This window comes from Marmota monax, unplaced genomic scaffold, assembly GCF_021218885.2.
Source record: "Marmota monax isolate L192 unplaced genomic scaffold, Marmota_monax_Labrador192_F-V1.1 WCK01_AAM20220418_F8-fsc00014, whole genome shotgun sequence".
Taxonomy (NCBI): domain Eukaryota; kingdom Metazoa; phylum Chordata; class Mammalia; order Rodentia; family Sciuridae; genus Marmota; species Marmota monax.
In genome coordinates this window covers 10590225-10600249 of record NW_026695222.1, presented here as the reverse complement: position 1 = coordinate 10600249, position 10025 = coordinate 10590225, and the positions used below count along the sequence as shown (strand labels likewise).

The 10025-nt window shown below is 45.1% G+C and overlaps 1 long non-coding RNA gene across 1 annotated transcript; it reads left to right on the top strand.

The window, feature by feature from the left end:
- Nucleotides 1-14: 14 nt before the first annotated feature.
- LOC131423762 (uncharacterized) lies at nucleotides 15-1766 on the top strand. Its single transcript, XR_009225786.1, has 2 exons — nucleotides 15-756; nucleotides 1403-1766. It is a non-coding gene; the product is annotated as an uncharacterized LOC131423762 (long non-coding RNA).
- The last annotated feature ends 8259 nt before the right edge of the window (nucleotides 1767-10025 follow it).

Genomic DNA, 10025 nt, shown 5'->3' with positions numbered 1-10025 from the left:
GGGGGCCAAGCGGCGAAGGGACTTCCGGTTATCGAGTCGGGCCTTCGGTCGCGTGGGTTAGCGGATGTGCTTCTTTCTAGGGTTTTCTGCCTCAGGAAGCCGAAGCCCCTGGGCACCCCACTTACCCTAAGCACCCAGTAGGTTCGACTTCGCGAACCGGGGGATCATCACCATTTTACTCGAGGAGGAGGCAGCCTGGGCAAGTCCATCTCCCCACGTCGCAGTTGGAGCCCTTACCCGCCCACTTCCCCAGGGGCCCAGTTCTTGTCGAGGTCCTCAAAAAAAAATAGTGACAAATTCTCGTCCAGTTCTTGGAGGATGGAAGCCACACTCAGGCGTTTTCATCTGACATCCTGATCGCGGGTGTCTAATCAGTATTGAGACTGTAAAGTGCAGAAGAGGTTCCCGTGGAGTCTTAGGACTTGCAGTTCCGAAGACTCAGGTTCGGGTGAACCCGAAGTGTGTTCCAAAGAACGGAGCCAAGGGATTGGGTTTAAGAAAGAAAAACCCCCAAAACATTTGGTGCAGGCAAGCGTCAAAGTCCATAGTCAATTGATCAACTTGCGGCATCGCTGTGGGTGGTCTGTAGGCTCCATTTCCCTCGTAGAATTTACCGTGAATTCACTTGATTAAGAACTGGCCTACTCTGGTGTCTTTGGCCACAAACTAGTTAGGGTTCTGTGGGGAGAAACAAACAAAAGCAACAACAACAGAAACCCTACTTCACCTCCTGGGAAGAACGTTTCAATTGTAATGGTAAATGAATTGAATTTTCTTTGTTGCCAAAAAGGAACTAGATTTTGGGCTCACCCTTTTAGAGTATTTCTGGGAGAAATCTATTTGTAAATCACTTGCCCTTTTGGTACGTATGTAAATCTTTTGAAAGACTGAGAGAGCCGTCTTGTCAGCTTTACAATTTAGAAGTGTTTTTCTTAAAAGCCCCTTTCCAGCCACGTCTTTGAAATGTTACCAGCTGCCAAAGCCAAGGAACCTGCCTGGATCCCAGCTGTCTGGATCCAGCCCCTGGCTGTGTAAGAAACAAAAGGATGTAGAAAGGGAAAATGAATTTAATACAGTTTGATCAAACGAGGGGAGAAGCCACTAGATTTCCTCCATCCCCAGAACGGTCACATAGGTGGATTTAGCTAGGCTCTGCTAGTGAAGGAACAGGCCAGTTTTAACTTCCTTAGCATTAGCCTGGGCCAGGGAGTAGTTTTCTAGTTTCCCTTTTCAGCATGAGGAAGTTGAAGAACTACAACAAATCAGATTTTAATTTGAAAGGGGCCCTGTTTCATCCCTATCTCCCTGTCACAGGGACTCTTATTGCCTACCTCCAAACTGTCCTGCTTGTCAGAAACAAAAAGGTTTTTTTTTGTTGTTTATTTTGTTTTTTGTTACCCAGGGAAGCTTAACCACTGAACCACATCTCCAGACTGTTGGCAACAGATCCACCTTGGCCCCTGGAGCCCTACCTCCACTAGTTTGTTCTGCATGCCAGTGTGGCCAGCTCACAAGGCCATGGCGAACTTGCGGTTTTTCTGTTCCTGCTTATCCGTCTGAGACATATGTATCCCACGGGAATGCCTTGACCTTTTCTGGTCTGATGGACTTCTTGTTAAGGGAGGTTTCGGTACCTGACAATAATAGATGTTGAAACTAAATTTCTCCCCCCTCCCTCCTGCTTTTGGGTAGTTTTCCACTTCTGCTGCTTGGGGTATTAAAAAAGGTGTGTTAGCAATAAAGATTATTGACTCCTGGATGAAGAACCTTGGTGTCCTGTGTGTCTTTTAACCTCGCCGTCCCTCGCCGGACTCGGCTCCCTTGGCCGGACGCGGCACCAGACCTTTTTTGTATTTTATTTAGAAACAGGGTCTCATTGAGTTGCTTAGCGCCTCGCTTTGGCTGAAGCTGGCTTTGAACTTGTAATCCTGCTGCCTCAGCCTCCTGAGCCACTGGGATTACAGGCATGTGCCACTGTGCCTGGCTTTAATTTTTCTTTCTGACAAAGGCAATTAATAGCTCAGTGTTTACCCCAATACCAGGTGAGTTTAGGATGAATTATGAAAAATTGTATGGCAAACAATGCCAAATCCTTATTTCATTTCACAAGAAGACAAGTTATCATTAACCTTGTGAACAAGTATGTAATGAGTTATATCTGCTTAACTACATTAAAAAGTGAGATTTCTAAGGGTAGATTCAATCCCTGGACTCAATCTCCAGTACCTAAAAAAAAAAAAAAAGATTTCTTTCTGTCTTTGGAATCTCATTAAGAGATTGCTTATGATGTGCTTTAGCCTGGTTTAATGTTATTCAATAATAAAAAGTGCTTTCTATGTTTGTAAGAAGAATCTTCCTGGTTGGTGTTAGCACAAAATGATTCAGCTGGGTATAAACTTCTCAGATCAGCACAGCCTTTATTCAGTGATGAAATCATACATCTGATGGACCCACTTTCATGGTGGAAAATGACCAAAGGGGCAGTCTGTGCTTATGTAGTTTACACTGCAAGGTGACTTAATTTTTGACAGAGCGTGTCTAATAGAGGTTCTAGGGTCAGCATTCAGTATTCATCTCTTTCCCTCCTGGGTCCCTTTATACTGTCAATGGGAAAGGATTTATTTTGGGAAGGATGGATGCTTTGGCTTCTTTCCAGAGACTGCTATCCCAGACTTAATGGATATTTTCCTCCCCAGTGATTGTCTTGCCACTGGATGATGTTTGCTTCCTTTCTAGGACTTGGTTGTCACTGGGAAAGACTATTGGGAAAGGATCGATGTTTTCAATGTGCTGCCTTCTTCCTCACGCCCTCTTCCCAGGCCACACTATTTTCCATATCTTACAGTTGGCAGAAATTTTTGGTTTTTGTTTTTTCCATCATCCTTCTTTCCACTCTGTTATTTATCTTCACCTTCCCTATGTCAGCCTTCTGAGACTTCTCTGTCCTGCTCAAGAGTCAGAGAAAATGGCCGAAAGCCATTGTGAGCCAGGAGAGAGAGAAAAAAATCTTCCTGAAATGCTGTTCTAGCTGTCACAAGAGTCACCCATCCCTTTTCTTGTCTGTGCCCATTGTAATTGTTACTCAGCATATGAAAAACTGGGCCAGTTTAAATAAACATACAAACTGGAGTGGAAAATCTCTGTCCCTTCTGCTCATTTTGCTCTGAACCTAAAATCTCTCTAAAAATGAATTGTATTTATTTGAAAAATAAAACAGAAGAAAAGTTAAGAGAACTTTGCAGAGTTTTTACTGGTTCTTGCCCCACTCCCTCCCTGGCTTAGCATCTATCTTAAACCTATATTCACAGCATGAACCTTTGGTTCCTGCTTCCCTCCAAAGGAAGCAGAGCAAAACTTCACAAAGAATTGTATTACTGAGCCAGGCTCCCAGCGACTAGGGAGGCTGAGACAGGAGGATTGCAAATTTGAGCCCAGCCGCAGCAATTTAGGCCCCAAGAAACTTAGTGAGAACCTATCTTAAAAAAATAAAAAGGGCTGGGAATAGGGCTGGGGATGTGGCTCAAGCGGTAGCACACTTGCCTGGCATGCATGTGGCCCGGGTTCGATCCTCAGCACCATATACAAACAAAGATGTTGTGTCCGCCGAGGGCTAAAAAAGTGAATATTAAAATTCTCTCTCTCTCTAAAAAAAAAAAAAAAAAAAGGGCTGGGAATGTGGTTCAGTGGTTAAGCGCCCCTTGGTTCAATCCCCCTACCAAAAAAAAAAAAAAGAATTGTTACTGTTTCCAGCTGGTGTGTGAGTTACCTTAAGTGTTGAAGCAAATGTGTACCTTTGCCAACTCAGAACAGTGTTTTATGTGGAGGGCATCCTTCATCCATCAGAAACAACAGAAGGAAGGCAAGTAAATACCCAGCCTCCAGCTGGGACAAACAATAGAAATAGATAACCTGGAAGGAAAAGTTGGGGGTGAGCTTCTGGAGGAGAGGTGGAGACACAACCCCAGGGGCAAGGGAAAAGGACTTAGCTTCTTGGAGGAAATGCAGGGAGACAACTTCTAAGGTGAGATACCGTGTTGAGTCTGTGATGTGAGTGGTGTGAACTTAGTTTCTGGAATTGAAACCAAAATCCACCTTCTGCTAGTGTAACAGTGGTATACTTTTGTTGTTGTTTTACTATTGTAATTGCTATTTTATTGTTGGGTCAGCTCTTTTTTTTTAATTGATTTTTAAAAAATGACAGCGGAATGCATTACAATTCTTATACATGTACAGCACAATTTTTCATATCTCTGGTTATATATAAAGTATGTTCAAACCAATTCATGTCTTCATACATGTACTTTGGATAATGATGTCCATTACATTCCACCATCACGCTAACCCCCTGTTCCCTCCCTTTCCCTCACACCTCTTTGCCCTATCTAGAGTTCCTCTATTCCTCTCATGTTCCCCCTCCCTACCCCACTATGAGCCAGTCACCTTATATAAGAGAAAACATTTGGCATTTGTTTTGGGGGGATTGGCTAACTTCACTTAGCATTATCTTCTCCAACGCCATCCATTCACCTGCAAATGCTATGATTTTATTCTCTTTTATTGCTGAGTAATATTCCATTGTGTATATATGCTACTTTTTTTTATCCATTCATCTACTGAAAGGCATCTAGGTTGGTTCCACAGTTTAGCTACTGTGAATTGTGCTGCTATAAACATTGATGTGGCTATGTCCTTGTATTATGCTGTATCCTTTGGATATAGACCAAGGATTGGGATAGCTGGGTCAAATGGTTTCCAGTTTTCCAAGGAATCTCCATACTGCTTTCCATATTGGCTGCATCAATTTGCAGTCCCACCAGCAGTGTATGAGTGTGCCTTTTCCCCCATACCCTCACCAACACTTGTTGTTTGTCTTCATAATAGCTGCCATTCTGACTGGAGTGAGATGAAATCTTACAGTGGTTTTGATTTGCATTTCTGTAATTGCTAGAACAGTGATATACTTTATGCTTTGACTATAGTCCTTGCTGATCTACCAATGCAGCTTACTTTTAAAATGTACATGTTTCTTCCCCCCACCTTAATCTCTCTCTCTCTCTTTCCATAATCCTCCCCTTCATAATCTCATGGGAAACAGGATTACCTTTCTTCCCCATCCCAGGCCAATTTATCTGTCCTTGAGCACACTCCCAGGAACCAAGTAATTCAGATTTCAGAGATGACACTAAAAGATCTAAGAAATGACTATTTCCCAAATTAACAAGTGAATACAACTTGGACAAAGAACACGGAATGCAGTCTGAATCACCTCCTTAAAACCCCCTGATCCCCTGATGAGGAGAATCACAGGCTGGGGACAGGAGTTCCCTGTTTCTCCTTTCCTAGTAAAGCAATCAAACTTCTTTTTCCTTTTTCTCAAAACCTTGTCCTTGTTATTGGATTGTCATGGGGAAGAGGCCCAAGCTTTCCAAAACATGAGGACAAGTATGGACTTGGCCTTTGGGGTAGGGAGTGCGTGTGTAGCTTCTGGATCCAGAGGCAAGAACCTATCTATGGTGAGGGAAGTAAGAACGCAGTCTCTGGGGTGAACAGAGGGGACGTTTCTTCTGGAGTTGGTAGAAACAGCCTCCAGAAGGGGTACTGGGGACTTGGGCTCTGGGGCCAGCAGTGGGTACTTTCCTCCAGAGAAAGAAGCAGGGTTGTGAGAGGTAGCCAGTCAGCCAAGAACTGAGTGAGCAGAGAAAGGACAATGGAGAGTGACTGAAAACCTCCGGGAGCCTTGTCTGAGAAGCACCTGGAAAATGGGGGCCTGCTATGTGAAACCTCCCCCAGCGGTAATGATGTTCCTGTAAGGAAAACTATAGTTTTAAGATCATGTCACATCCTACCTGGTGGCCTAGACCCTCCCTCATCATGGAAACTGTCACAACCCCAATCACTCTGGCAACCTAAACAGTAAGACCCTCACAAAGAAAGCTTGCTGAGGGCTATTCAAAGATTAATAAGCCTTAATTGGAGGCAGGAAATTGAGGCAAAACGGAGGTGGGGGGGGCTTAACTTCCCAAAAGTCTGAACACCCCACTATCCTCTCTGGGAGGCGGTCCACGCCCTTTCTATGCTGTCAGTGAAAATGTGAACCTGGGCTGGGTGCTGTGGCGCACACCTGTGATCCCAGTGGTTCAGGAGGCTGAGGCAGGAGGATCACCAGTTCAAAGTGAGCCTCAGCAATTCAGTGAGATCCTAAGCAACTTAGCAAGACTCTGTCTCTAAATAAAATATTTTAAAAAGGGCTGGGGATGTGGCTCAGTGGTTGAGTGCCCCTGGGTGTTCAATCCTCGGTACCGAAAAAAAAAGTGAACCTGGGCAGGACCCTCAGGAAAATTCCCTGGGACCCCTAATGAAACTTGAGGGCTGGAGGAGGGCATCTCCCTCAGAGGATTCACTCTTTATCTTGTGAGTGTCCTCTTTTCTGTTTTCCTAGCCCTTCTAATAGACCAGTGCCTGTTGCTCTGAGGGACATGTCTGAAGTCTCTCTGGCGTGATTGCAAGAACCAGAGTGAAGGGCAGACCTTTGCAGCTGCCCCAGCTCCGCAGCAGGCCTCTGCCCGGTAACATTAGGGACCACCTATGGAGCCAAAATCTGGACTCAATCTCTGAAGGTTGAGTTGTGGACCTCACCTGGGGAAACAGATCTGGCACTTAGTTTCCAAATCTAGAAGCAAAGTCTTAGACTAGTGCCGCAGTCTGGCTGGGCACACAATCACGAGCCACCACACAGCTTGTAGATTCAAACAGCAACTCTTTATTCCCGAACTCACACCAGCCGTCTACAATCACGTTCTGGGGAAATCCACGTTCTCTGCCCAAATCCACCTCCACTGGGCTTCTATCTCCAAAATATACTGTCTGAATCCCGTGAGAACTCAAGGGGAACTCAGGCAGCAGGATACGCCCTATTCCCAGCAGGAATAATCTTAAACCTTAAACCTGGAACCTAAACTGGGAACGCCCTAAACACGATTATCTTAAAACCGGGAACACCCTAATCTGCCTTGGTCCTTGAGCAAGGTCACCTACATTCAATGTCACTGCAACATGTCAGCAACATGGGGTACGCTGGCAAGGAAACTGTCATACCTACTTGGCTAATGGCTCCCAGCAGACTAGGATATGGATATTTGTACATATCCAAGTTTAGTTTCATATTCATTTTCACTAATTCAAAATAATAAAGGTTCTTTTGAATTACTTTAGATATAAATGAAATACAACACTGTGCTTAATCTATTTAATTTGCTGTAATTAATAGTAAAATCATACTTTGGGGTATGTTTCTGAGTTTGTTTGCACATGTAAAATTTATATAGTACTTATAAAACTTATACTTGAAATCAATGAATGATTTTGAGCTTGATTTTACATAAATTGTGATAAGATTTGTTTTGTTTTGTAGTACTACTGAGGAATCCGGGGCTCTCTACTGAGCTACCCACCCAATCCTTTATATTTTTGAGAGGATTTCACTAAGTTGTTGAGGCTGGCCTGGAACTTGTGGTTCTCCTGCCTGAGCCTCTTGAGTAGTTGGGATTACAAGTATGAGCCACCATTTTATTTTAAAAGAGTGTTTTTAAGCTTGCTTTCAGGTAGACATGATTTTTTTCTAATTATCCATAGGAGGCTGGGTGTAGCAATAATACTTAGTTTTGTTTTTTGTACTAGAGATTGAATCCAACGGCACTCAATCACTGAGCCATATCCCCAACCCTTTTCTATATTTTATTTTGAGACAGGGTCTCGCTAAGTTGCTCAGGGCCTCATCAAATATCTGAGGCTAGCTTTGAACTTGTGAACTTCTGCCTCAGCCTCCTGAGCCACTGGGATTACAGGCATGGGCCATTGGTTGGGCCTGGCCAGGAATATTACTTAGATTTATCATCATTTGCTCTAACTTGAAATACAAATCTTGCAGATTGTGGTGGCACACTCCTGTAGTCCCAGGGGCTCAGGAGGCTGAAGTAGAAGGATCACGAATTCAAAGCCAGACTCAACAGTTTAGTGAAGCCCTGTTTTAAAATGCAAAATAAAAAGGACTGGGGATGTGACTCCATGGTTAAGCACTCCTGAGCACAATCCCTGGTACTAAAAAATAAAAATAGAAATGCAATACCTAGTTCAAGATGGGATTTTCCCAGCTGTTGTGGTGTGAACTGATAAATACAATCAGTAAGTTATAGATTAGTAAAAAAAATATAGATTATAGATATAAGATTTTGATATGCAAGATAAGACAATTATAAAGCAAGAACTGTCATAGACAGGCCTCAGACTCCATTTTGCTGCCTTCTATAAAAAAACTGTTACAAGAGCTGCTTCTGAGAAGCTGAAATGAAAGCTGTTTTCTTATTTTAAAAAATTATTTTTCTGTACTTTCTACCCCACAAATTGTACCCTACTCAGGATGCAGTGAGCTACATCCTGGATTTGAATGCCCTTGTGGGCCTACATGACTTGGAAGTAGATTCTTGCTCCTCTGACACGCGCAGCCGCCCCCCCCCTCCCCGCCCCAATTCAGGATGTGACTCTCTAGCACCTGCTTGAACTCAGGACTGTGGTCAACTGAACTTCAAGCCTAAAGCTTTTTTAGCTTCTGTTTATCACTTGCTGCTGACTGAAAATTTCCAGTCCTGCCTAGAGCCCACAGATCCCACTTATTCATGTTTTAATTTCTATGATTGGCTAGCTTACAAGTGGATAAGTAAGACACTGAGTTGGGGTTTTGTGCTTATATTCTCTTTGGATGGACCAGGAAGCTGCTGTCCTCCCACAGAGCTTGAGTCTCTGCGATGGATGACAGTCCCTGGCCAGGTAAATAAAGCTCTCTTTTGATTTGAAATTCGGACTGACAATGCTTTCTGGAGGGACTCCCCATAACAAAGCCAGTTTGTTAATTTGCCTTTTTGAGCTAATGTGCTCTAGTTAGCAATGAGAAGTCAGGAGGCAGGAGCTGGGGTTGCAGATCAGCGGTGGAGCACTTGCCTAGCAGGTGTGAGGCAACGGGTTCCATCCTCAGCACTGCATAAAAATAAATAGATAAATAAATGGGAATAAACAAAAGGTATTGTGTCCACCTACAACTGAAAAAGATATTTAGATACATTTAAAGGGGGGGGGGGAAGGTCAGGATGCCTTAGTTTGAATTTACTGGTTAGTGTCCACGGCGTCCCCACCTCCCCCACGGTTTCTGGTTCTGACCCCGCCCCACTCGCCCCCTCGTCGTGGCCGAAATTCATTTTGCCGCAATGACGGAGCCAAGTTTGGCCGACAGAGGGCGCACCACCGAGCCGCGGGGACGCCGCGGGCGAAAGCACTCTCAGGCCCAATTTCTCAGGTCCAGCTGTGCCAGAGCGCGGGGACCTTACCCTGAGCCCCGGGTAGGTCTACGCAGTGCGGGTTCTCCTCCGAGGAGCAAAACGCCGGGCGCAGGGTCGGCCCGAGTCCCGCTGGCGAGGACTTGCTCCTCACCCTTGCTGCTTCCCACCGCCTTTCCGCAGGGGGGCGGAGCCCTGCGACACCAGAGGCCCAGGTCCCTCTTCTGAGTCAGAAAACCAGATCCTCACTCCGGGGTCGACCTGGGCCCCCTCCTCTACTTCCGGGTGTCAGGCCCCACTCTTCCCTTAAGTGCAGTTTCCAAATTTTCATCCCAGAAGCCGAAAATGGGAGGTTTGACCCGGGGTCTAAGTCCCACCTGCCTTGCTGAAGACCAAGTGTTAGGATTTATGCCTCTGGGGACTGACTCCCTGTGGCCACTCCAAGGCTCCGCGCCCTGCTCGCGCTCAGCAGATCAAGTCTAGGCCTGTCACTGCAGAGGATGGGCTGTCAGCCAATGAGTCCCCAGTTTCCTCCCCTCCCCTCCCCTCCACACCCTCAGAGGCTTGAGTGCACTTCTCGCCCTGAATGGGCTCAGCATCCCAACTTCTATAAGTCTCCCTTGCCTCTTAAAGCGTTCACCATCTCTCAATACTACTACGTTGGGGACCAAATTTCCAGCACGGGAACTTTTAAGGGAC